Raw genomic sequence first — 26,359 nt, forward strand, 5'->3', positions numbered from 1 at the left:
ACCTAGCATAGTAACTGCCTCTCAATAGAATATCAATGTATATCTGTGGGACTGAATTAACCTGAATGGCTTTGAGAATATTTTGTGATGTCTGTAATATATCTTAATATTAGGTAGTAGAAGGCCGTGTGTGATGTAATATAACCTGTAGCCAAATTTTAGAACCCATCACTTACAGGTTTAATAAATGGAAAGTGTTCTTTTTCATGCTAAACAAATGCCAAAAAAAAACTGAGGAAAGACATGTGAAGACGTCATGTCTAGTTTTTCCTTTTAAGAGCCAATCCAGTGAAAGGAAATGGTCTTGTTATCCTCAAACGGTTTTCAATGAACATGTTTGCTTTATGTTTTATTTGATTTTTTTTATTAAAGATATAAATGCTGGAATACAATTGATTTAGCTTCTGTCCCAACTCTACTTTTATACCCTATCATTCTTGTGTACACGTTAATCTATATACACTGTGTCCCCTTCCTGTCACCTCCCAAACCCCCCCATTTACTCTTTCATCCATTGCAATACAGTGTGAGCCCTGTGCATTGCAATCTGGCTTTGTTCTGGTAAACGTGGTGTAATTTTCCCAACAAGAAGCCCCTTTGTAGTTCCTATTTCCTTGATCTCCTAATTAGAATTTTATGCAGTGGATATGTGATTTTTCAAAATTTCCACTAGAAATGTCCATTATTTTACTGTCTTCTGGTTTCCCTTCTAGTTCTCTGCTCCCAAACTTTCCTACTACCTCTCCTAAGCTGTAATTATTGTGCCCCCAAGATGGTAGCTGAGACCACTGGTGAGAGTGAGGTCTCTGAAGAGAAAGGGCCCTTGGTCAGGACCCTGGGGAGTCTCTGTAATATCCACTGGTGAAAGAGGAAGAGGCCAGTGTTAGAGGTGGGAAGAGACTCAGAACAGCAGTGCCATGAAGAGACAGGTTCCATGGAAACCAAAGAATGACAGCATTTTAGGAGATAGGATTTGATGCTGAATTTTAAACTAGCACTTCTATACATGTAACATCTCCACCTGCAAGAAATGTACAGACATCACCAATTCAGTAGATACAAACCAAACAGTCCACCTTCCATCCAGCGTTAGCTCTTTCCCACACAGTATTCCCTGATGATCCCCTCCACCATATACCCAGACCCTGAAGCCAGACATTTAGAAGTCATTCTGATACTCTTTCTCCTCCCTTATCTACTCTAATTAGTCACCAAGTTTTATCAAATTCCTAAAACAATAAGCTATTTCACTCTACTGTTTAAAATTATTCCGTACATCCTCCTTGTCTTCAAGAAAAAACCTGAAAGCTTATGTATAACAACCAAAGCCCTTCACAATCTGATTCTTTCTTCATTAAATTATCAAACTAATTTATTTGAGTGGATTGGCTTTTCACATACGGATTGAAAACTTTATTTAAAAAATTTTTAACGGTTTAGAAATTGAAACTTATAGTTAAAAATAAAAATAAATGAAACCAAGAACAATAAACGCAAAAAAGAACATATGTTCACCCATATATTCTAGAGACTGCTAATATATACAGTAATGACCCTGGGCAAACTATATATCATCATATAGTAAAAGGGAGAGAAAGAATCAGAATATCTTGATAACAAAAAAATTAATATATTATTGTATACATTTTGAGAAAAGACCTACTACAGATTTTTTTGTTCAGAAGTATTGTATTTAAGAGTTCCCTTTAAAACAATCCCAATACCTAAAATACTTAGGAAGAAATTTAACCAAGGAGGTGAAACACCTGTACACTGAAAACTATAAGACACTGATGAAGGAAACTGAAGACACAAATAAATGGAAAGAGTTTCTGTGCTCATAGTTTGGAAGAATTAATATTGTTAAAATGTCCACACTACCCAAAGCTCTCTACAGATTTAATGTAATCTCTATCAAAATTCCAATAGCATTTTTCCCAGAAATAGATAAAACAATCCTAAAATTTGTATGGAAACACAAAAAACCCTGAATAGCTAAAGCAATCTTGAGAAAGAAGAACAAAGCTGGAGACATCACACTGCCTGATTCCACACCATATTACAAAGCTATAGTAATCAAAATAGTATGGTACTGGCATAAAAACAGACACATAAACCAATGGAATAGAACCGAGACCCCAGAAATAAATCCAAGCATATATGGTCAGTTGATTTACAGCAAAGGAGCCAAGACTACTCACAGAGGAAAGGCTACTCTCATCAATAAATGGTGTTGGGAAAACTGGATATACACATGAAAAAGAATGAAACAGGACCATTATCTTATACCAAACACAAAAATCAACTCCAAATGGATTAAAGACTTGAATTTAGAACCTGAAACCATAAAACTGAGAGAGGAAAACACAGGAGGTAAACTCCTTGACATTGGTCTTGGAAATGATTTTTTGGATTTGACACTAAAAACAAAGGCAACAAAAGCACAGATAAAGAACTGGGACTACATCAGACTTGAAAGCTTCCACACAGCAAAGGGAACCATCAACAAAATGAAAAGACAACCTATGGAATGGGAGGAAATATTTGCAAACCACATATTGGATAAGGGATTAATATCCAAAATATACAAGGAACTCAGTACAACTCAATAGAAAACAAAAAACTAAAACAAAACCCACAAATAATCCGATTTAAAAGTGGGCAAAGGACCTGTTAGGATGTCTATCACCAAAAAGACAAGAGATAACAAGTGCTGGTGAGAATGTGGAGAAAAGTGATCCCTTTTATACTGTTGATGGGAATGTAAATTGTTACAGTCACTAGGGAAGAGTATGGAGGTTCCTCAAGAAATTAAAAATAGACAATAAAGAGGACTTCCTGGTGGCGCAGCGGTTCAGAATCCGCCTGCCAATGCAGGGGATACGGTTTCGAGCCCTGGTCCGGGAAGATCCCACATGCCGCAGAGCAACTAAGCCTGTGCGCCACAACTACTGAGCCTGCGCTCTAGAGCCCACGAGCCACAACTACTGAAGCCCGTGTGCCTAGAGCCCGTGCTCTGCAACGAAGAGCAGCCCCCGCTCACCACAACTAGAGAAAGCCTGCGCACAGCAACGAAGACCCAACGCGGCCCAAAATAATAAATAATAAGTAATTAATATTTTAAAAAAATTAAAAATAGAGAATAAAGAATAGATTGAAAGAGTCCACCAAGATGGTTATGTAGGAGGCTCTTGAAGCCCCCTCCTCCCATGGATGCATTGAATGTACAGCTACGCATGGAGCAACTGCCTCCAAAGGAGCCAGAAACCAGCTGAGCAATTCGTGCACACTGGACGGATGAGAAAATATACCCATCAAAATAGTAGGAAAGACTGAGACACACACTTGCAATAAGCCCCACCCCTGGCACAGCACCACACAGTCGGGAGGGAACCCCTAACTCCCAGCATCTCCCTGAGGAGTGAAGGCTTTGGAGCCCACATCTATCAATCCAACATTTTAAAAAATTTATTCTATTGAAGGACAGTTGATTGACAATGTTGTGTTAATTTCTATTGTACAGCAAAGTGATTCAGTTACACATCTACATGTATTCTTTTTTTCATTTTTTAGCTTTCATTTTTATTTTATGTTGGAGTAGAGTTGATCTACAATGTTGTGTTAGTGTCAGGTGTACAGCAAAGTGATTTAGTTATACATATGCATATATCATCACTCCAGCATTTAAGACAACCACCGGGAGGGAGGACTCGCAAAACACCTAGCTGTGAAGGCCAACGTGCTTGTGTCTGGAGACCCGCAAGACTATAGCAAAGCAACAATTCCTGATAGGCACCTGGCCTATCGCCCTGCGGGCTCAGCGCAGAGGAAGCAGGCAAAATCACCCATTTCCAGTATTTCCCTGAAAGAGGTTTATCTGCATACTTTAAAAGCTGCTGCCTGAGGGTCAGGCTTCTAACTTAGCAGGTACTAAGGGCTGGCTGTGGTCCTCCCCTGAGGCCAGGGAAGCCGGTGGACACCTCTCCCACTTCCTCCCTCCAGCCTCCTCCAATAACACTACCCAGGTGCCAGTATCATCCTGGAAGGAGATCGTATACATGTCTGTGGCTCCAGCTTTTGTGGCTGCCACCCGAGGGAGTGGCCTGGATTTCCTGGCCCTAGTAGTCAATGGGGCTTGCATCCATGAGAACAAAGAAGGAGCCTCGGAAATCACGGAAGTCTGAGAGGCAGCTCTGAGGTTGGGCCCGACTGACTGCAGCACTGTTTGCAATAGCAGACGTACAGAAGCGACTTACGTGTCCATCCACAGACGAATGGATTTTTAAAAAGTGTGGTACAGATATACAGTGGAATGTTATTCAGCCTTTAAAAAGGAAATCCTGCCATTTGCAACAGCATGGATGAAATTGCAGGGCCTTATACTAAGTGAAATAAGCTCAACAGAAGATGAAAAATACTGCATGATATCACTTCTGTGTGGACTCTTAAAAAAAAAACAAAAAAAAAAGCAGTCAAACTCATAGAGACAGCGTAGAAAAGTGGTTGCCAGAGTCTGGGGGATGGGAGAAATCGAGAGGGGTTGGTAAAAAGGAATAAACTTTCAGCTATATGATGAATAAGATCTGAGGATCTAATGTAAAATGGGGTGACTACAGTTGATACCACCACTCTGTATAATTGAAATCTGCCAAGTGAGTAGAACTGAAACATTCTCACCAAAAAAATAAATCAATAAAATGATAAATATGTGAGGTGATGGATGTGTTAATTAACTCAATGAAGGGGGGAGATCCTTTCACAACGTACACATGTATCAGATCATCACAATGTGTACTTTAAATATCTTACAATTTTATTTGCCAATTATACCTCAATAAAGCTGAAAACAATAGTTCTCCCTTAAGTATTTTAATTGAGCAAGACATTTTACCCTTTTGGGAAATCGCTTATAATTATGAAGTCTTCTAATATCTCCAGAGACATAAATGTTCTTGACAGACTACATTAAGTAAAATTGTTTAAAAACAAATAATAGGATTAGAATTTAACCTTTAATTTTACATGCAAAATATCCAGTCAACTGAAAGAATACATCATTACATCGTTAGTCTCAATAATTCTTTTTTGCATTACACTTAATTTGACTGCCTTTTTCAACTCCAGTTTGTATTTAACTTTTTCATAATAAAGATAGATATGAACTTGATATGTCTAGAGGAAAAGTGCCATTTTAAACATTATCCCTGTCAAAGAGAATCTAGATTAAAGAATAATTTGTAAAACTGAAATGACCTCAAATTAGCATAAACCAGCAAATAAATCAGCAATAAGCATACACACTTTTGCAGAATTCTATTTTGTTTTTATTGTTGTCTTCAAAAGCAAAACAAAACAAACAAAAAAAAGCAAAACAACTTCCTTTTTTAGTGAAAGAATGTGTAATTTAAGAAAAGTCAGCAATGAATTTCCAGTATTCGTGTGGATAGCTGAATAAATTACACACAAAAAATTCTGTAAGTAAGCCATATTCTCTTGAGAATCACTTTCTGTCAGTTTTTGTAGATACAAATTTGTCATAAGATATAATTTATTGAATCCTCAGAAGCATAGTTCCCAGACAGGCATTATTAATATTGATATGTCCATTCTAAGACATTTTAAGATACACTTAAAAATATGGTGAGCATACATTCGTGTCTGGGAAGCTTGAACAACTGAGGCAGATTTCCTAGGTTTGAAAATTCTGTTTCTAATATTCATTCTTTCAAAAAATATCAATCATAGTCTGTTTTTACTGTACTCAGCATCAGAATACTTGCAGGAAAAAAACAAGATATGCCTTCTGTCTTTAAGAATTCTCCACTCTAAAACAGCAATTAATGAAATAATATTGGTAAAATGCAGAGTTTGATGCTTGTTGGAAAGCTGGCATTCAAGAACTGGTAGCTGAGGACATCCACAGGGATGATGATGATTATAATTTTATAACCATTAGTATTTAGAGTGATAACACCTCACATAGAAATTCACGTATCAGCAACCTCAATTCTAAAATATAGCCCTGACATAGGCTCTGTATAACAAATGGATATTACTAACGCTATATCCTAAAGCTCATCTGAGTGTTTCTCAGACTTCCATTCTTGATTGACACAGGGAATGTGGTAGAAACATGCTAGCTATTCACCAAAATTTGGTTTCCACTTCTTCCTAGGCTACGGTAACAAGACTGTGTCCTGGTGAAGTGAATGTTGCTAGAAATGACATATGCTACTTCCAAGCCTGGCCCATAGAAACCTCTCAAAATTTCCTGCACTTACTCTCTCTGCATGGCTGGCTGGATATTGATGCTTGCAGTGTGCCTTGTATTGAATGGCCAAGACCCCAAAAGCTACCCTCCCCCCGCAGTCCCTGCTACCAACTGGACATTCCATGAGCAAGAAATAAATTTCTATTGCACTTAGCTACTGAGGTTTTGGGGCTTTATCAGCTAGAGAGTTAGTGTTAATTCATCTAATACAATGAAGAAAGGAATGCAAGGGATTTCCCTGGTGGTCCAGTGGCTAAGACTCCGTGCTCCCAATGCAGGAGGCCCAGGTTTGATCCCTGGTCAGGGAACTAGATCCCACATGCCACAGCTAAAGATCCCGCGTGTCGCAGTGAAGATCCCGCATGTCGCAACAAAGATCCCACACGCAGCGAAGATCCCGCATGCCACAACTAAGATCCGGCGCAGCCAAATAAATAAACAAACATTTAAAATAAGTAAATAACAGGTATTACTTTAAAAAAGAGAGAAAGGAATGCAAAAATTTGATGTGTCTACTGTGTACTAGACCTTGTATATAAATACAATGTTTTATTTATTCTCTAAACTAAACCAATGAATTAGCCAGTAGCAGTCCCATTTCATGACGGGGTGACTGAGGCTTGACTAAAAATAACTTTCCTTGGATCCACAGCCAATTAGCAGCAGAGTCAGAATGTGAACCTGAGTTTATTGACTTCAGAGATGGTATTTTTATAACACATCTTCCTATAATCTTTGGTTGACTTCTAACTGGATGATAAGGGTTACATTCTATGACAGGTTTAAAGCAATAAATCAAAAGACCAAATTTTTGATATTTGAAACCACCGATAACAAACTCTAAAAAGCTAAAACAAAATTTCACAAAACACAGAAGCCCAGGGCCACTTGTGTGGGTAAAGGGGCTTAATTAACTAACAGATACTGACATTATTTGTACACTTTGGTTCAAAAATGCAGTTAATATACCAAACAATTATCCTGAGTTAGAAAGGAAAAGGAAATGTGATTTGTATACAACGTTTAAGATGGAAGAAAATGATGCAGTTATATTAAACAGCTTTGTTGAAATATAATTAATATACAATAAACTGCACGTTAAATTGCACGATTTGGTATATTTTTACATATGTATGTCTGTGTACACTCATGTGTATGTGGGATGTATCAGTATGTGAGACCATCATGAAACCATCACCATAATCAAGATAATGAACATATGAGTCGTCTCCAAAATCTCCCTCCTACCAGTTATCAAACCCACTCTTTCTGTTCTAATAATAGATGATTTCTAAAATTTTGCAGAAATGGAAGCATATAGTATGTATTTTTCCTCCTCTGGCTTATTTCACTCACTATAGTGTATCTGAGAGTCATCTGTGCTGTTGTCTTTACTGTTAGCGCTAACCTACTCCTTTTTATTCCTGAGTAGTGTTCCATTGTGTGTGCATACCACAATTTGGTTATCCATTCTCATCTTGATGTATATTTTTCTCCACTTTTTGGCTATTACAAAATAATCTTTTATGAACACTTATGTGCAAGTCTTTGTTTGGACATATGCTTTGTAGGAACATGTTCTCTGGATAAATATACAGGAGAGTGATCACTGATCATATGTTAAGTGTGTCTTTAATTTTCAAGAAACCATCATACTGTTTCCAACATTTTTGGACCATTTTACATTTCTACCGTTAAGTGTAGGAGAATTCAAATTCCTCCACATCCTCACTAATACTTGGTATGGTCAATCTTTTTAGTTTTATGCATTCTAATCCATGTGTAGAGTTATTCCCTTGTGGTGTGGCTTTAATTTGCATTTATCTATAGATGTTGAACATATTTTTAATGTGCTTATTTGCCATTCAAATATCTTCTTTAGTAACATATCTTTAAATTTTTGCCTATTTTTAATTGGTTGTTTTTTTATTATTCAGTTTTGAGAGTTCTTTATATATTGTGGGCACTACTCCTTTATATGTTACTTGCAAATATTTTCTCCTAAACTGTGGCTTATCTTTTCATTCTAAACAGTGCCTTTGCAAGAGGAGAAGTCATTAATTTCTGTGAAATACAGTTTATTATTTTTTTCACTTATGGATCATGCACTTGATGTTAGATCTAAGAAATCTTTGCTTGGGCTTCCCTGGTGGCACAGTGGTTAAGAATCCGCCTGCCAGTGCAGGGAACACACTGGCTTCCCTGCCAATCCAGGAAGATCCCACATGCCGCGGAGCAACTAAGCCCGTGCGCCACAACTACTGAGCCTCCGCTCTAGAGCCCGCAAGCCACAACTACTGAGCCCATGTGCCACACCTACTGAAGCTGGAGCACCTAGAGCCCGTGCTCCACAACAAGAGAAGCCACTGCAATGAGAAGCCCGTGCACTGCAAGGAAGAGTGGCCCCCATTCACCTCAACTAGAGAAAGCCTGCGAGCAGCAACGAAGACCTAACGCAGCCAATAAATAAATAAATAAATTTACATGAAAAAGAAATCTTTGCTTAAACGAAGGTCACATAGGTTTTCCCCCTTCGTTTTAGTCAAGAATTCTTACAGTTTTAGATTTTATACTGAGACCTATGATGCATTTTGAGTTAGTTTTTGTATATAGTATGAGGATCAAAGTGTATTTTTTGCATACACATATGCCCTTGCTTCAGTGCCATTTGTTGAAAAAATAATCGATCCTCTCTCCACCACGTTACCCTTGCAACTTTTTCAAAAATGAATTGACCATATATGCGTGGGTCTATTTCTGGATTTTGTATTCTGTTATATTGATCTGTGTGTCTGTCTTTATGCCAATACCGCACTGCCTTGATTACCATGGCTTTACTATAAATCTTGAAGTTAGGTTGTATAAATCCTTCAACTTTGTTCATTTTTTAAAAAGCTATTTTGCCATTCTTGGTATTTTGCTCTTCCATATGAATTTTAGAGTCAGAGTATCAGCTTCTACAAAAGAGACTGCTGGGATTTCAATTAAGATCTCTTTGAATCTGAAGATCAACTTGGGCATAAATGACATCCTAACATGAACACCATATAGTTCTCCATTTACTTAGGTCTTTAGTTTCTCTCAGCAATGTTCTGTAGTTTTCAGCACACAAATTTTGATATCTATTTTTAAATTTATCTGAAGCATTTCATATTTCTGATACTATTAAAATGGTACTCTTTTGATATCAATTTCTAATTGTTCATTGAAAGTATATAGAAATACAGTTGATATCTGTATATTAATCTTCTATCCTGAAAACTTGCTAAACTCACTTATTAGTTTTAATAACTTTTTGTATATTCCAAAGGATTTTCTAAATAGGTAACGATGTCATCTGTGAATAAATACAGTTTTACTTCTCCTGTAATCTTGATTCCTTTTATTTCTTTTTCTTCTCTTGTGTCCTTGGCTAGAAACTCCAGTACAACGTTAAATATATGTGGTGAGAGAGGACATTCTTCTTGCAGTTCTGAACTTAGCACAGAAATATTAATTCCTTCGTCATTGATTGTGATGTTGGTATAGTATTTTCATAGATGCTTTTTATAAGGTTAAGTAATATTCCTGCAATTTCTAGCTTGGTGAGAATTTTTATCAGTAATGGATGCTGTATTTTATCAGATGTTTTCTCTGAATCAACTGAGATGATCACATTTCCCACCTTTCTTAACTCAATTAATAGTGAATTACACTGATTTTGCAATGTTAAACCAACCCTGCTTTCCAGTGAAAAACTTGATTTGGTCATGATTTATGATCCTATTGTAATATTGCTGGATTCAATTTGCTAAAATTTCATTAATTTTCAAAATTTTATATTCATGAGGTATATTAGTCTGTAATTTTCTTTGTATGTCTTTTCTGGTTATGATATCAGAGTAATACCAGCCTCATAAGGTGAGTTGAGTTTCAATTTTCTGAGATTTTTTGTGTAGAAATGATATTATTTCTTCTGTAAGTGTATGGCAAAACTTATCAGTACAGTCATTTAGACACAGATAAAAATTATTTATACTTACATAAATTTCAAGGAAGAGAAATATTCAAACACAAAGAACTAATATGCACAGCCAGCTTATTTGGGATTTTATGTCTAATATAAGGCCTTAAAACTTCATAGGTGGCAGATATGTGTTTTTATGTGTCAGGTTGTCCCAAAGTCATGTTTTTCCACAGAAATCTCTTGTTCTTTTCTGATTGTACAGGAGATGCATCTAGTATGCCAACTTATATCCTCTTGGCCATAACTTTGATTCCAGCCACAGCTCAGGTGGAGAGTTCCATGAAGAAGATGTGATTCACTTTTCATTGACAGCATCTTGTATTAGCACGGACTGGGCATTTTTGCCCTCTACCCTAGTGGTTCTCCAAAGCTACCAGATACTCATGGGCACTTGCTCATCCTAACTTCATAGGCATCTTGGAAACACAGGGTTGCCCTGAGTCAACCCTTGATCAGTGAGGGTTGGGAGCTCTTGCTTCCTGTTCTTTAGATGGATTATTCTGGGAGATAACATTCTTAGTCCTGGCAGAAGACCTTTTCGTACACCTTAATAATGAATCCAGAATGGACACTTATGTAAGTTTTTTTCCCCCTTCTTTTTTTTTAGCCTCTGTAGTTCTTCACTCCTGCACATTGTGTTAACCCCCAAACAAATTACCTGCACTGAAGTACTTGTTTCAGTCTCTGCTTACTGGGGAACCCAAGCCAAGACAGATTGCTAATCCATTATTCTTGCCATCCAGTTAAGTGACAATGTGGTTGTGAAACCACAGGGCAATGGAGGAGTGTCCTTTATACCAATGGAAGAAAAGGTAACAAATTAGTCTTTTATTCATAGATAGTCTAGTGGCTTCTCAAAAAACTGCTACACCCATCAGAGGAATCAGATGGGTGTTTCCCCTTTATGGCCTGATTTGAAATGGTACCAATTTTAATGCTCAGAATTAGACTCTTTTAATCCTACAATGTTCATAATTCCTTTTGCTTTGTGAGCATCTTTATTTTCTAGGCACAAGTGAGAAAAGTGAAGCTCATAAAAGCTAAGATATTTGCATCAGGCCATGTATCGAATATGCATTTTGGTCCAGATCGGACCCAGCTTCCTAGGCTCTAAATCCCTTTCAGTCTTTTCTCCTAGACTGCACAGCCTTGACTGAATGGTGTCAGGACTTCCTCCATGGCCTCTAACTCTGGTCCCTATGCAATTAGGGGAGGCAAAATCAGCAAATCTTGGAGAATACCTGATGCCAGGAAGCGTGAGGTAGTTATGAGAATCTCTGGCTCTTTGTTTTAATAGGGGTACAGAGAATATGAATGGCAATCAGATACTTTTACTTTCACATCTGTCAGCAAGAAAACAAGAATCATGGGAACCCTGGGGGCAGGTGTATAATTGTCAGGAATTTAGGGTGGGAAGGGGAGAACATAACTACTCATGGCACAATTACATCAGATGCAGCGCCAGAAGTAAGGCAACCCATTCTTGGGCCCAAACTCAAGTGTAAACTTCATGAGGGCATTGACTACACAATCTACATCTCTTTTGTGACTCTATCCCTGGCATCTTAAAGAATGCTGGCACACAGCAGGTACAAAGTAAATTTTTTTGGAATGACCACATGAGTTAATTAATAATGAATCCTGTCTTCCAACTTTGGTCATGTCCCCCAGATGAACCCCACACAGGGAACCAGTCTAGTATTCCTCCAATATTTTATTTCATCAAGCATTCTTTGAACATCTCGTATGCAGAAAGCATTGTGATAGATGCCGAGGGGGTTACAGAGAAGTTTAAAACTTAATCTTTGCCCTCAAGGAATTTTCAGTCTAGTGAGAGAACGAGAAATAGAAACAGTTAATACGATATAAGACATGATTTTATATATATGCTAAATCTATAAAAGCATTGCTTTGGCAAAAAGGAGTAATTAGCTGTGTATGCGGGAGGGGGCGGGTGGGGAAGGATCGCCAGCGAGATCCCGAGGCGAGGCTCTCGCGCCCGCCCCCGCCCTGGCCCCCAGCTCCCACCCAGTCGGCCCGGCTCAGCCATGATGAAGGCGATCCTCTGCTTTAACAACCACGGGAAGCCACGGCTCTCCAAGTTCTACCAGCCCTACAGTGAAGATACACAACAGCAAATCATCAGGGAGACATTCCATTTGGTATCTAAGAGAGATGAAAACGTAATTTCCTAGAAGGAGGATTATTAATTGGAGGATCTGACAACAAACTGATTTATAGACATTATGCAACATTATATTTTGTCTTCTGGGTGGATTCTTCAGAAAGTGAACTTGGCATTTTAGATCTAATTCAAGTATTTGTGGAAACATTAGACAAATGTTTTGAAAACATCTGTGAACTGGATTTAATTTTCCATGTAGACAAGGTTCACAATATTCTTGCAGAAATGGTGATGGGGGGAATGGTATTGGAGACCAACATGATGAGATTGTTACACAAACTGATGCACAAAATAAACTGGAGAAATCTGAGGCTGGCTTAGCGGGAGCTCCAGCCCATGCTGTATCAGCTGTAAAGAATATGAATCTTCCTGAGATCCCAAGAAATATTAACATTGGTGAAATCAGTATAAAAGTGCCAAACCTGCCCTCTTTTAAATAAAAAATTTTAAAGGCCACTCCCAGGTAAAATCCGGGGGAAAAGTCATCTAAGTTTACCATGCAGTTGTTTACCAAAAATAGAGGAGGAGAGCCTTAACTTTTGCTCTTGGATTTAAGTCAAGGTACTGTATAGAAGTTATGTAAAATCAGTATGGAAGTTCATTGTTGCTTTTCTTGCTCAGTGATTTTGAAGATATTGAGTAGTTCCAGTGTGATTTTTTTCTTTATTTTCTAAACTGCATTCCTATGGCCACCTAAGGCATGCCTCTATGTATTGGCTACTACAGAATTTTGAAAAGTGTTTGGGACATTTCTTTAAATTATGTATAACCCAAAATGTTGGTGTTTTGTATGGATTACAAAAACAGCATTCCTTAATTCTTTCTGTTATTTGTCACAATTGTTATTTAAAGAACGAAGTATGTATTGCATGAAAACATTATGACCTTTTTCTCTTAGTTTAAATAAACTCCAAGGTAACTGGGCTTCTAAAGCACCGTTCTGTTTGCCTGGTATCTACTTTAGCAATAATTTTTTTTACGACCCTCTTACTCAATGAAGTAAATAAAAGTATATTTTATCACTGTTAAAAAAAAAAAAGGAGTAATTAAATTTAGTAGGGAAGCCTCCCTCTGAGTGCTAAGATGATAATCTATATGAAGTAGGTGCTAGATAAATGTTGCTAGTTTACTGGAAATTTGGTAATTTTCACTTAATTAGTCCTGTGATAAATAGAGGAATTTTTCCCCATGGAAAAGTTTCTGCTTAAAAAGACCAATGAAGTAAGTGCATTACACTTGTAAAGAGTATCCCATCCCTTACGTGCTGCTTTCCTGTCCCCTTGACTATTTAGTTTTGAAACTCAGACACCTGTTCCTATCAAGTCTGGAATGAGCAGCATAGATTTATGTTCTTCACCGGTGTGAAATTAAAACAGAGTCTCCTGATATTTCAGCCAATTCTTTTTCTTTTCTTTTTTCCAGTTGATAACAGTCAAGTGAAGAATAATGAGGTGGTCACAAAAATTATCACCTCATTAGAGCAGGTAGAATGTAGACGTCAGCACAGCTCTCATCTTGGACTTCCTGATACTGTGCAGGCATTCGGAAAGAGATTTCAGGTAGAGATGTGAATATGTTCTGTTTCAAAGCTCAGCTCTTCAAATTTTATTTCACAACATAACACCTTTGAGTCTGCTTTGCAGGGCAGTGCTCAACGTTTCACACCCCTGGGAAGCAAGAGGGTCAAGTTGTGGAGGTGCGAAAGTGCGCACACGCACTCAGCACAGTGCAAGGAAGGCCACCAACTCAGCTTCTGTGAACAAGAGTCAGTGAGCTTTGATGGAGCTGGCAACAGGGAGCCGCTGGGATGTTTTGGTCAACAACGAGGGACACTAAAAAAGAATCAGATATTGTGGAAGGCAGTAACAAAAGAAGAGAGAAATCAAATTTTTAGAAAGTAACATTCTTTAGGGTTGTTTCTTTCTTTCTTTCTATCTATCTATCTATCTAACTATCTACCTACCTATCTGCCATGCCTTGCGGCATGCAGGATCTTAGTTCCCCAACCAGGGATCAAACCATGCCCCCTGCAGCGGAAGTGCAGAGTCTTAACCACTGGACCACCAGGGAAGTCCCCAGGGTTGCTTCTATTTAAATAAAGTCCTGCAAAATATTCAACTTGCTTGCTCTTGAAATCAGTAACAGGAAAATGCAGGGAAATAGAAAATGGAGAATTGGAAGAATAAAACGAAGAAACGGGGGAGTTTTGAAGACCTTCTCACTCCTGACATGATCCTGGTAGGACTGAAACATGACACCGACCAGAGGGAAGCCCATTTCTGACTGGCGGTCATACTTTAGCTTAAGGAAAAAATGGAACAGATTTGGTCATTTTAAAGAGCTTGTCATTTTGGCAGAATATTTTTCCTTTTTTTGCCTTTTTTTGGGAGGGGGTGAGGGTGGGAATATTAAAATTAAAAAATATTCTTGGAGAAAGTATAAAAGAGCATTATTTCACATTTACAATAGCCTGAGAAATGCACTAATTTTTTATGTGTATTATGTTCCATGGAGCAGAATTTCAGAAAGACCAGATTTAATTTTTAAAAATCCTAATCTGTCAAGAACCAATACATTTATAAAATACAAAATGTGCTCAAAGGTCACAGCAATGTTACATTTCTAGAAGAGTTTTTAAATGTTTACTCATTTTCAGTACTCATCTCCCCAGAGACCAACAGCAAATATTTTGCAGTCCAGCTCCAGCCCACAGTCTCTTTATAGAAGTTGAGAAAGAGAATCAAGGGTCAAGGGTTTAGTCATCTACATATTAGAGGTCAAGTGGTCTACCAGAGTGCAAAGGAGGCCACGTATCCTGGGACACCATCTAGCCTCTCATCTATTTCTGCTTTTAGTATTCGTCAAATGGCACTCAGGCATCAGTGAACTATTTGAGGCCACTTGTCTTTGAGTGGCCCCTCCTCAGATAATCAGTCTGTCAACCTTGGTGCCTTTGGCAGGTTGGAGATGGAGCTGGCTTCTTCCAGGACCTTGCTCTTCTGCATGATTGCTGGTGTGTTTCAAACGTTGCTGGAGACATGGTCTTAAAGAGTTTTCCATTGGCCGGTCCAACTAGACATGTCTAGTAGGTATCCTCACCTCGGAGGCAGTGGTTATTTACCATATTCTTTGCCTTTCTCTTCAGAAGGGGATCCATGACATAAGAAGATAATCAAGTGAGGGACGAGGGCACAAAAGGCATGGACAGATAAGAGGGTTATTCATTCGTGGAGAGTTCTAGATCCTTGTGTTTGAAAAACACTGGCTTTGAGGAAATCCTGAAATGGGGATTGGGTAATCACTGGAGTGAAAGCTTTGTGATGAGAACTAAGTAGATGATGGCAATGGATGATTGTGAGATTTCATAAGTTAGTATACGTAATGGCTCTGGGCAAAACTCCCACCTTGCACCTACTCTGTACCCACACTAGGCAGATGTATGAGTCTAGAGATGGACACATAGCCATGCTGCCCCATCTCTGAAGACGCTGAAGACCACTAAGCACAGTTGGTCCTTACTGCTGCCCAGTTATTCTACTACATTTACCTGTTGTTCTCTCACCACCCTACATTAACCACATCCCCAGATGACTAGAGCTTACGACAGTCAGGAAATGACCATTTGATTGGGTTCTGCACAACACTTTCCCCCACTCTGCAAAATTCTGGAATAAAGAGTAATGGTTCCTACATCACTAACATGCAGATAAGCTGCTTGAATTCTCCTATAGAATGTGGTCCAATTCTTTTGAGAAGAGCCTAGGTGTTTTCTTCTGGGCAGTTTATTGTCTAGCACAGCTGCTCCAAGTGCCAGGTTAACCATCCATCTTATTTTCATCTCCCTTGTTTGTTGCCTCTTCCCTTCTTTGCTCCTAATACTTTTGCATATGCTAGCCCAGAGCTTCCTGGAATCCATTTCATCTGCCAACATTTCTTGGTTGAGATATCATTTATATTGATGTCCCCAACAAGTACCTTGAATAGAAAGTCTCAAACTAGGGTATATCATCATAAAATCTTAAAACACTGTTGGTAAAAGAAGAATCTCAGTACTCTCTGGAGAAAAAAAGAAACATGTCTTAGACTAAGATTGGCACTGCCCTTCTAAAATGGCAACCCTTGAAGAAGACAGTAGAGCACTGACTCCCAAATGAGTCCTGTTAAAGGACTTAATGTAGATGTTCACAGGCAAAAAAACAAACAAAAAACCAAACCCTCAAAAGTTTGTTATATGCTTCACACCACACGTAACAATGAACTCAAAATGAATCACAGAACTAACTATAAAACCTAAAACTATAAAAATTCTAGACAAAAACAGAGGAGAAAGTCTTTGGGACCTGGAGTTATGTGAAGAATTCTTAGTTATGACACCAAAAGCACAATCCACATATATATATACATATATATATATACACACACCCACACACACACACACTTTACTTCATCAAAGTTTAAAACTTTTGCTCTGTAAACAACACTATCATGTGAATGAAAACAAAAGACAGAGCCTAGAAAAGATTTTTTGCACATCACATATCTGACCAAGGAACTGTATCTAAAATGCCTGCCGAACACTTAAAACTCAATAAGAAAAGAAACAACCCGATTACAAACTGTATAAAATATTTGAACAGACCCTTCACTAAAGAAGATATACAGATGGTAAATTCGCCCATAAATAAAATTTCAATATCATTATTCATAAGGGAAATGAAAATTAAAAACACAATGTGATACCACCAAAATGCCAAGGACCAAGAACAATGAACAATACCAAATGATAATGAGGATGTGGAACAAGTGGAACTTTCATGTGTGGCTGGTAGAAATGCAAAATGTTACAGCACTTCAGAAAAGTGTGTAGTGGTTTCTTATATATTCAAATATACACTTGCCATGTACAGAGGAACCCTCATCCTAAGTATTTATCCAAATAAAATGAAAACCTATGTTCACACCATAGCTAATATGTGAATGCTTATTGGCTATATTCATAATTGTCCAAAATAAAAATAAACCAATGTTCTTTAGCTGGTGAAGGGATAAACAAACTGTGGTACATCCATACAGAGGAATAGTGCTCAGTAATAGAACGAACTCGTGATACATGCAACACAAATGAATCCCAATGACATTAAACTAAGTGAGAGAAGCTAGATTCAAACTCTACATATTGTATGATTCTATTTACCTGACAAATCTATACGAAATGTGAACACATCAGAAGTTACCAGGAATTGGGGAGAGGGGGAGGAGTTGGCTGCAAAGAGGCAGCACAGGGAATATTTGGGGATAACGGAACCATTTAGTATCTTGTCTTGTTTACACTTTTGTCAAAACTCAAAGAATTTTACACCAAAGGCAATTATAGTGTACGAAAATGAAAATGGCAACACCAAAAACAGTGAAGAGAAAGATAAGAAACACCATAAACTATTTGGTTTGGTTAAAACATACAAATAAAATAAAAAGGATCCGTACAATTCATAGAAAGATGGGTGCTAAACGAATCCACACAGATATACATTCTTGTGAAATCTCATAACACTAAGAATAAACAAATTTAAGTCTGAGAAAGACAGAGGCAGAGAAAGAGAGAGGATATCAAACTTACAAAACAAGCAAAATCCCACTGACGGTAGGTTTATAAACAATTAACGTATAGTCCTATACCTGATCAATCTGTTACTCAATTGTGGGTATAAAATAAAGATAATATAAGCTACAATGACAGTTCATATTTTTAAAGTTTTTTTTTAATTTTTATTTTATATTGGCACTTAAACTTTTTTTTTGAAATATAGTTGATTTACAATGTTGTGTTAGTTTCAGGTGTACAGCAAAGTGATTCAGTTATACATATATATGTACATATCTTCTTTTTTAGATTCTTTTCCATTATAGGTTATTATAAGATATTGAGTATATTTCCCTGTGCTATATAGTAGGTCCTCATTGTTTATCTATTTTATATATAGTAGTATGTATCTGTTAATCCCAAGCTCTTAATTTATCCCTCCCCCGCTCCCCTTTGATAACCATAAGTTTGTTTTCTATGTCTGTGAGTCTATTTCTGTTTTGTAAATGAGTACATTTCTATCATTTTTTAAAATTCCACATATAAACAGTATCATATGATATCTGTCTTTGTCTGACTTATTTCGCTTAGTTGGATAATCTCTAGGGTCATCCACGTTGCTGCAAGTGGCATTATTTCATTCTTTTTTATGGCTGAGTAATATTCCATTGTGTATATATACCACTTCTTATTGATCCATTCCTCTGTCAGTGGACATTTAGGTTATTTTCATGTCTTGGCTATTGTAAACAGTGTTGCTATGAACATTGGGGTGCATGTATCTTTTCAAATTACAGTTTTCTCCAGATTTATGCCCAGAAGTGGGATCTCTCGATAATATGGTAACTCTTTTTCTAGTTTTTTAAGGAATCTCCCTACTGTTCACTTTTGATGTCCCCTTTCTGAGGAAATTTCTTGAGGTTGTCCTCCACAAAACAAGGGTAAAGATCAAGGAAGAGAAACACTGTAATTGCGTTAGGAATGCAGTGAAACAAACATTGGAATGACTTGCTTGTAAAAAGCCTAGAAAGAAATTGGTTCAAATTAGATCCCTAAGACAATGAACTCCAAGAAGGATATCTTTTAAAAGAATGGGATACATTCCAATTAACAGATGAAATAATAGGTAACTGGATATTCTTAGTGTTATATTGAAGAATGCATATATTTACTCTCTCAGCCACAAAAATGTAGGGAAAGTGAAAAATTCTAAAAAAAAAAATAGAACTATACTAAAAAGCCATGGTGAATTTATGCAACAAAATAAAATAAGGCATGATTTCAGGCAACTTAAGAAGTATATAAAAAGTACATTTGTTTGGGATTTAAGCAGCATTCTTCTCAAGTGGTCCTGGGTATGTGACATTGGACATGAAGAGATTAAAATGGTATCCTAGACCAGAGTGTTCTTTCTTGGGCAGTAGTTACATAGCTGTCATTACATGCTATTTATTGAGTTTCAAGAATCAACTTACGCAATATATAACTATATATATAACTACATATATATAACTACATATATATAACTATATATATATAACTATATATATATAACTATATATATGTATACCATTGGTATTTCCTTTGTAAAGATAAAGCTACACCTGATAGAATTTAGAAGGTGGACGTAAGGAAGGTGAGGAGAGCTAGTACGTTCAACTGAAGGAGAGACTGTCGGAAATTAATGGATCAAGATTACAAAATCAAGCAATGACTGAACTAAAATAGAGGCATACATTAGAAATACTGAGGTTCGATTCCAAACCACCACAATAAAGCAAATATCATAACAATGAAAATGTTTGAAATATTGTGAGAATTACTAAAACATGACATAGACCCACAGTGAGCAAATACGGTTGAAAAATGGCACAAATAGACTTGCTCAAAGCAGTGCTGCCACAACCATCATTTTGTAAAAAACACAGTACATGTGAAGTGCAAGAAAGTGAAGCCCAATAAAACAAGGTATGCCTGTAATAATATAACTAATAAAATTGAGAATATTATGAGACAGCTAGATGGGGGTATTTGAATTTTAACTAACTCTTAGTCATTTGTAGGAGAATCAAAATTTTGTTTAATAAATCGAGAAATGTTTTTATATTATTAATAGTTACAGGTAGAACCACCAGAAGAAACACTAGAAGAAATTTACAAAATGCTTGCTTGTCAGTAGCAGGATTGGAAATGGTGGGGAATAAGATGAAATGTTATAAATTCTTTAATACTATTTAATTTTTATCATGTATATGGGTTAGTTTGGAAAAATCAAACAATAAGCAAAATTTGGAATGAACTGTAAGTAAAAATGACATAGGAAGTAATTATAAAGGTAGGAAAGATGACTGTAATCAAACATGACTCCCTCATTTCCAAAAACCTGGAGGAAATAGATATGATCTAATAGTGAGAAACTCTTCAATGAACTAATATTCAATGGGGATGAAACATTCTAACATTAGTACAGTCACAAATTATTCTGAATTGACAGAGCAAAGCTTCTAAAGAAACAAAATGAGTTTCAAAGCAGGCTTTGTGTTGAGCTCAGATTTTGAAAATTACAATTTTAAATGCTATGAAGTAAAGCACAGGACCAAGGATCTACGAAAGCATGGTCCAGACTCCATTTTTATGACTTTAGTATAAGGGAAACAGAAAAATTGGAATAAGATCAAAGATGGCCTAAGCACAATCATTTAGGTAGCTGGCATAATGTTACCACACTACTTGTCTTATTTTCAGTGTCCTTTCTGTCGTTACTAATATTTTTTAATCAAAGAGAAAGGTCTGCAACACAGAAAAGTTCTTAAAACTTTATTGAGAGCTGAAGTCTAATGAAGATGAGATACAGTAAGTCATCCTTAGATACTTAAAATGTGTTAAAGTAAAATACACTGAGGGAACTTTCAGACACAATTGAAGAAATATTGTCAGTAATCTTTGTTTTAAAAAAAATCCTGGATATAGAGGGAAGTGTTGGGTGACTTTAGATTTACCAATGTCACCATAGTATTTTTTCAAAAGGGGATAAAAAAAAGTTGTGATATTAAATATTGCCAAATTTCACATTGGTCCCCAGGAAAATTCTACAAAGGACTGTGAAAAAGATGATTTAATAAGTCACTTAAGAAGTTGATCATCAATATAAACAAATATACATGCATAAGGCATAAGGCATAAATTCTCATGGACTAACATGTAATAAGATAGGATTATTGACTAGATCAAAAGAAACTTACAAATACTGGGAAAGTTATCTTAATTTTCAGTAATTCATGTAAGTACTGTAGGGGAGGAAAACTTTTCTTCTTCCCTTCTAGGTTCTTTGGCTGGTCTAATAACTAAGTTGACATAAGACAGATTAGCAGGAGAAAAACAAATTTAATTTTGTATGTACAGAATCTATAAAATGCGACTAAAAAAAGTGACCCAAGCAGGCAGCTTTTACACCTTTTAGACAAGGAAAAAATAAATCTGTGAGGAACTGACAAGTAAAAGGGGTTTGAGCTTGGGGTACCAAGTTAGTGAAGAAGTAACAAGGTGTTTTTATACAACTTTCCTGGCCCTAAATTCAATATCTCTGGTGAGAAGGATGCCTTCTACCTCCTGGTATAGGGAGGATACCCTTCACGTGGGAGATTTATTTCATGCTTCCAGGGAGGGGCAAAGGAAGTCAGCATGTCCATCTTGCACTGGTTGTTTCTTAAGTAACTTTAAAATAATCAATGGAATATTACTCAGCCATAAAAAAGAACAAAATAATGCCATTTGCAGCAACGTGGATGGACCTAGACATTTTCATACTAAGTAAGTCAGACAAAGACAAATATCATATAATATCACTCATATGTGGAATCTAATTTTTAAAAAGATGATACGAATGAACTTACTTACAAAAGAGAAACAGATTTACAGATATCAAAAAGAAGCTTATGGTTACCAAAGGGAAAATGTGGCAGGGAGGGATAAATCAGGAGCTTGGGATTAACATATACACACTACTAAATATAAGATAGATAATTAACAAGGACCTACTGTATAGCACAGGGAACTCCACTCAGTATTCTGTGATAACCTACATGAGGAAGGAATCTGAAAAAGAATGAATATATGTATATGCATAACTGAGCCACTTTACACCTGAAACTAACAAAACATTGTAAATCAACTATACGCCAATAAAATTTTAAAAATAAAGAATAAAAAATAATCAACATGCCAAAGTGGCTTATTTTGGGGTGGCATAGTCTGCTCCCCTTCAGTACATCACTCATAGCCTGTGGACAAGATTGAAAACTGTGGCCTATACTATAGTCCGATTAGTTGAAATCATATTTAACTGAACAATATTATCCGGAAAAGTGTTGATGAATGCAATTTATCAGTCACTGAAGATGACAGGCAGAAAACTCTATAGTTACACAGAAAAGTTCTCCCATGTCCTTTTTACAGCTGGATTTTGTCACTGCACTGAATAAAGAAGCTAAGCTGGTTAAGTCTGCAAAGCCACAATGCTGTTAGGATAGGCGCTGCATCAGAGGACCGAAGAACTACTCATAAAGTCCTGGCATGCTCAGACAATGAGCTACAACAAGATGAAACTTAATAGGAATAAATCTTAGGGCCTCTCGTTAGCATGTTTTTTCTTAAAATTTTAAAAGATCACTTGAGTAAGCAGATGGGGAAATTATACTGACAGTTTATTTTTAAAAAGTGACGAGCTTAATATCGGCTCAATGTGAAGCCAAAGTAGGCATGCCAACCTTAAAATTTAATGTAAGATAAAATTTCATTAGCAGACATAATAGCTCTTTGATCTGGGGAATTGAGCCTTTTAGTATTTATAGCTTATCTCAGTCAATGGCTGAAGGGTTAAAATTCAATCTGCTAGTTATATTTCGAGTTCACTGATAAGAAAATGGAATATGTCCAGAGTAGGACAAAGAGAATGATACAGAAACTAGCATCCATACTACATAAGAAAAAGTTGAAAACACAGCGACCAGTTAGCCAAGAAGGTAGAGAATTTGTTCATCTTGTATTTTCCGTTGCTAATAAAATTGTCAGTAAATGCTCATGGAAAGATTAAATACGTTGTGCATAATACAAAGGTACATACAAGAGCGATTACATTCCTCTAAGACAAAGAGGTCTTTTTTACATATAAATATGTCACATACAAATGGGCTTTTGCTCCTTGCCTTGCATTGAGATCTACCCTTTTGTGATACCTCAAACATTATTTCCTTTGTCTTGGGCACTTAAAAGTGAGTCAAACTTTACAAAGAAGCATGGTTTTTATAAACAGTCTCACCAAGTAAACCTTCTGGAAAGTGATACCATGAACAAACAGTTGAAACTTTGTCCACACAATATTATTCAGAATTAATTTATCAGATTGGCCTTTAACTAAAATAAAGGCACTTGTCTGGGACTTGAATGTTCATGATGTTGTTTGGTGTTTATATCCTTTAGTAAAGTATTTGGTAACAAGGACTCTATTTGATGGCATTCCCAGTGTATTCCACAAAAGCATGTTCATTCCATTATTTCTCTTAGCCCAGATGTAAAGTTCTTACTGTTTTTTAGGTGCTCTGGAGATGCACAAAGAGAGACTTTTTTTCTGTCGTCAAAAACAAAATATATATTGTTGGTTTATTTTGACATTTTTCAAGAAGGCAGAGAAGGGTGATATTAGGGCAGAGGTGGCAATATGCTACTCCTCTTCAAAATTCCTCCTGGTATTCAGGGAATTTAATCTTGGTGCTGTTCTAGACTGAAATTGTTTCAGCGACAGTAAGGTCTGAACATACTCAACCTTCATTTTTATGCAGATAATAACCGTGTTCTATACTTCAAGTACCTGAAATCCCCTATCTGGAAAAAAAAAAAAGAAAAGAAAAGAATGTCTCCTAATTTTGGTCAGCCTTCTATATTCTTTATTCCAAATAATGGTGTCACAATCTACCCAGTTTCTCAAGCTGAAACCACAGAGGGATCTCCCATTATTCACTCTCCTTCATGTCACACATCCAATATGGACACTATTCCCAGAAATGTCTAGGAAATTCCCTCCAATCTGCCACTGCTAAAATCAGGCTCTAGATTATTGCAAGATTATTCCAGATTATTTCTAGATTATTTCAAGAGCCGCCTACATTTCTCATATGAGATCTTTTATAATCTGTCCCCAACGAATACCACCACTTCCTATTACATATGACCATACGCTCCAGTTACACAAAACTAACCACCGTTCCCAGGATATACTGAACTCTTTTATAACTCCCTGCATTTCAGCTGTCAGTAATGACCCTTTTTTTCTCTTGTGAGCTCTAAGACAAATCTTTAATTCTATAAACAGATGCTGAGAACTTCATGCATATGAGTGTTTAAAATACTGCAAGTACTAAGATTAAGTATGTTTTCACACTACAGTAGAAAGAAGCAATCCAAAAAAAAAAAAAAAAATCTAAAAATATGTGTCCTAACAAAGGTATATAAAAGGCAGGGAAGTGGACAAGGAAAAAAGTGAACATTTTTTTGTTTTGTTTTTAGGTAGGGAGGGGCTCAGAGAGGAAGACACATTTGAATAGGAAATTGAAGGTTTGTAGAGGGTGAATAAGACTTTGCAAGGCCGATATGAAGAACAGGAGAAGTCCTGGCAGAGAGAACTCCCCATAGTATAAAACCTAATACATACGTACAAGAAAATGTAAGTCATTTGCTATTTTTGGAGCATAAAGAACTTGGGGATACAACTGAAGAAATAAGGAGTCTGATTAAGTTAGGCCTTAGATACTTGCTAAGGAGTTGAGACATTGAGACGACTCATAGGCACCAAGGAACTATGTTGCATTTTAAGCAAGAGAATCAGAAGAATATTTGTAGTTTTATAAGATTACTCTGGTAATCTTTAAAAAGCAGACATTTTGAAGGCAGTCAAGCCTGGAGGTTGAAAGAAGCCATGGTCTGGTCCAGGTTGGGAAAATAAAGGTTGTCATATGGCGGGGGGATCAAACAAAGGGGATGGATGATTAGGATATTAATTAGCTTGAGTCAACAGTATGTACAGTTTTATTACAATGTGATGTTAAAGCCTGAGGACAGTTTCTGCTAAGTTCTAAGTTTCTGGATTCTGTGAAAAGGTGGATGGTGCCATCATTACTGGAAAGACCAGAGAACCAGCACAGTAGGGGAAAATGAGCTGAGTCTTGACTATCCTGTATCTTAATGTTGTTGCCTCCAAGAGGTGAAGCGGGGGGACCACTGGAAGTTTGATTCCTTACCACTGCCACTGCCACTGCCGTGAGGGCAGTTGTCCCCAGTGGAGCGACTCTGCAAAGGAACCAAGGAAATACGAACATGTTTGCCATTACTGGCTAAATGGCAATCGATGGAAAATTCCTTTCTTTTTACACATTCCTCCATGTTAAATTGTCTCTGTGGTTCTGTACCTTTTAAAAACATTGATGTGATCTGAGGTTTTGTAGCTAGGTTAGGTTCTCCATACAAATTTTCCTCAAAATGCATGTGAATAAACACCTATGGGAACTTGAACTGTGGTCTGACAAGCTTTCATCTGGGTTCCCAGAGCATAAGACAGCACACAGCATAAGATGACAGAACCATATGTGGCATATCGTTTGCACTCTATAAATGCTATCCAATAAATTTTTCACTGGAAAAAAAACTGTAATTCTTTACAATTGCATTAACAAACCTTTGATGATACGACAGCTATTCAATTTTACTTCATTAACAGAAAAAAAAGCAAACTAATTCTCTCCACCTTGTCCTTCCTCCTCTCTTAGTGACCTCCAACAACAGCACAGTTTTCTTTATTTTTTTAAATACAATTCTTTATTTATTTTATTTATTTTTGGCTGCGTTGGGTCTTCGTTGCGGTATGTGGGCTTCTCATTGCGATGGCTTCTATTGTTGTGGAGCACAGGCTCTAGGTGCGCGGGCTTCAGTAGTTGTGGCACACGGGCTCAGCAGTTGTGGCTCGCGGGCCCTAGAGTGCAGGCTCAGTAGTTGTGGTGCATGGGCTTAGTTGCTCCGCAGCATGTGGAATCTTCCTGGACCAGGGCTCGAACCCGTGTCCCCTGCATTGGCTGGTGGATTCTCAGCAAAGTCCCAGCACAGGGTTTTCTTAGCAACAGTTATTGCCAGGGAGTATACTGTCGTTAATCATTATCTTGAAAACTGCAATTATCCCCAAACCTTAAATTCCTTAATTTGGATATGCTATTTTCTCTTTGTTTTGTAACCCTTTGAGTCATACGCTGCCTACACGGGAGTATTTATCAA

The 26,359-nt window shown here is 37.0% G+C and overlaps 1 pseudogene across 1 annotated transcript; it reads left to right on the forward strand.

Annotated features, from left to right (window-relative positions):
* The first annotated feature begins 7,382 nt into the window (after positions 1-7,382).
* Positions 7,383-13,875, forward strand: LOC309640235 (AP-3 complex subunit sigma-1 pseudogene; annotated as a pseudogene). Its single transcript has one exon. The product of its transcript is annotated as an AP-3 complex subunit sigma-1 pseudogene (transcript).
* Positions 13,876-26,359: the final 12,484 nt, after the last annotated feature.

This window comes from Balaenoptera physalus (genome assembly GCF_965194825.1).
Source record: "Balaenoptera physalus genome assembly, chromosome: 12".
Classification (NCBI taxonomy): domain Eukaryota; kingdom Metazoa; phylum Chordata; class Mammalia; order Artiodactyla; family Balaenopteridae; genus Balaenoptera; species Balaenoptera physalus.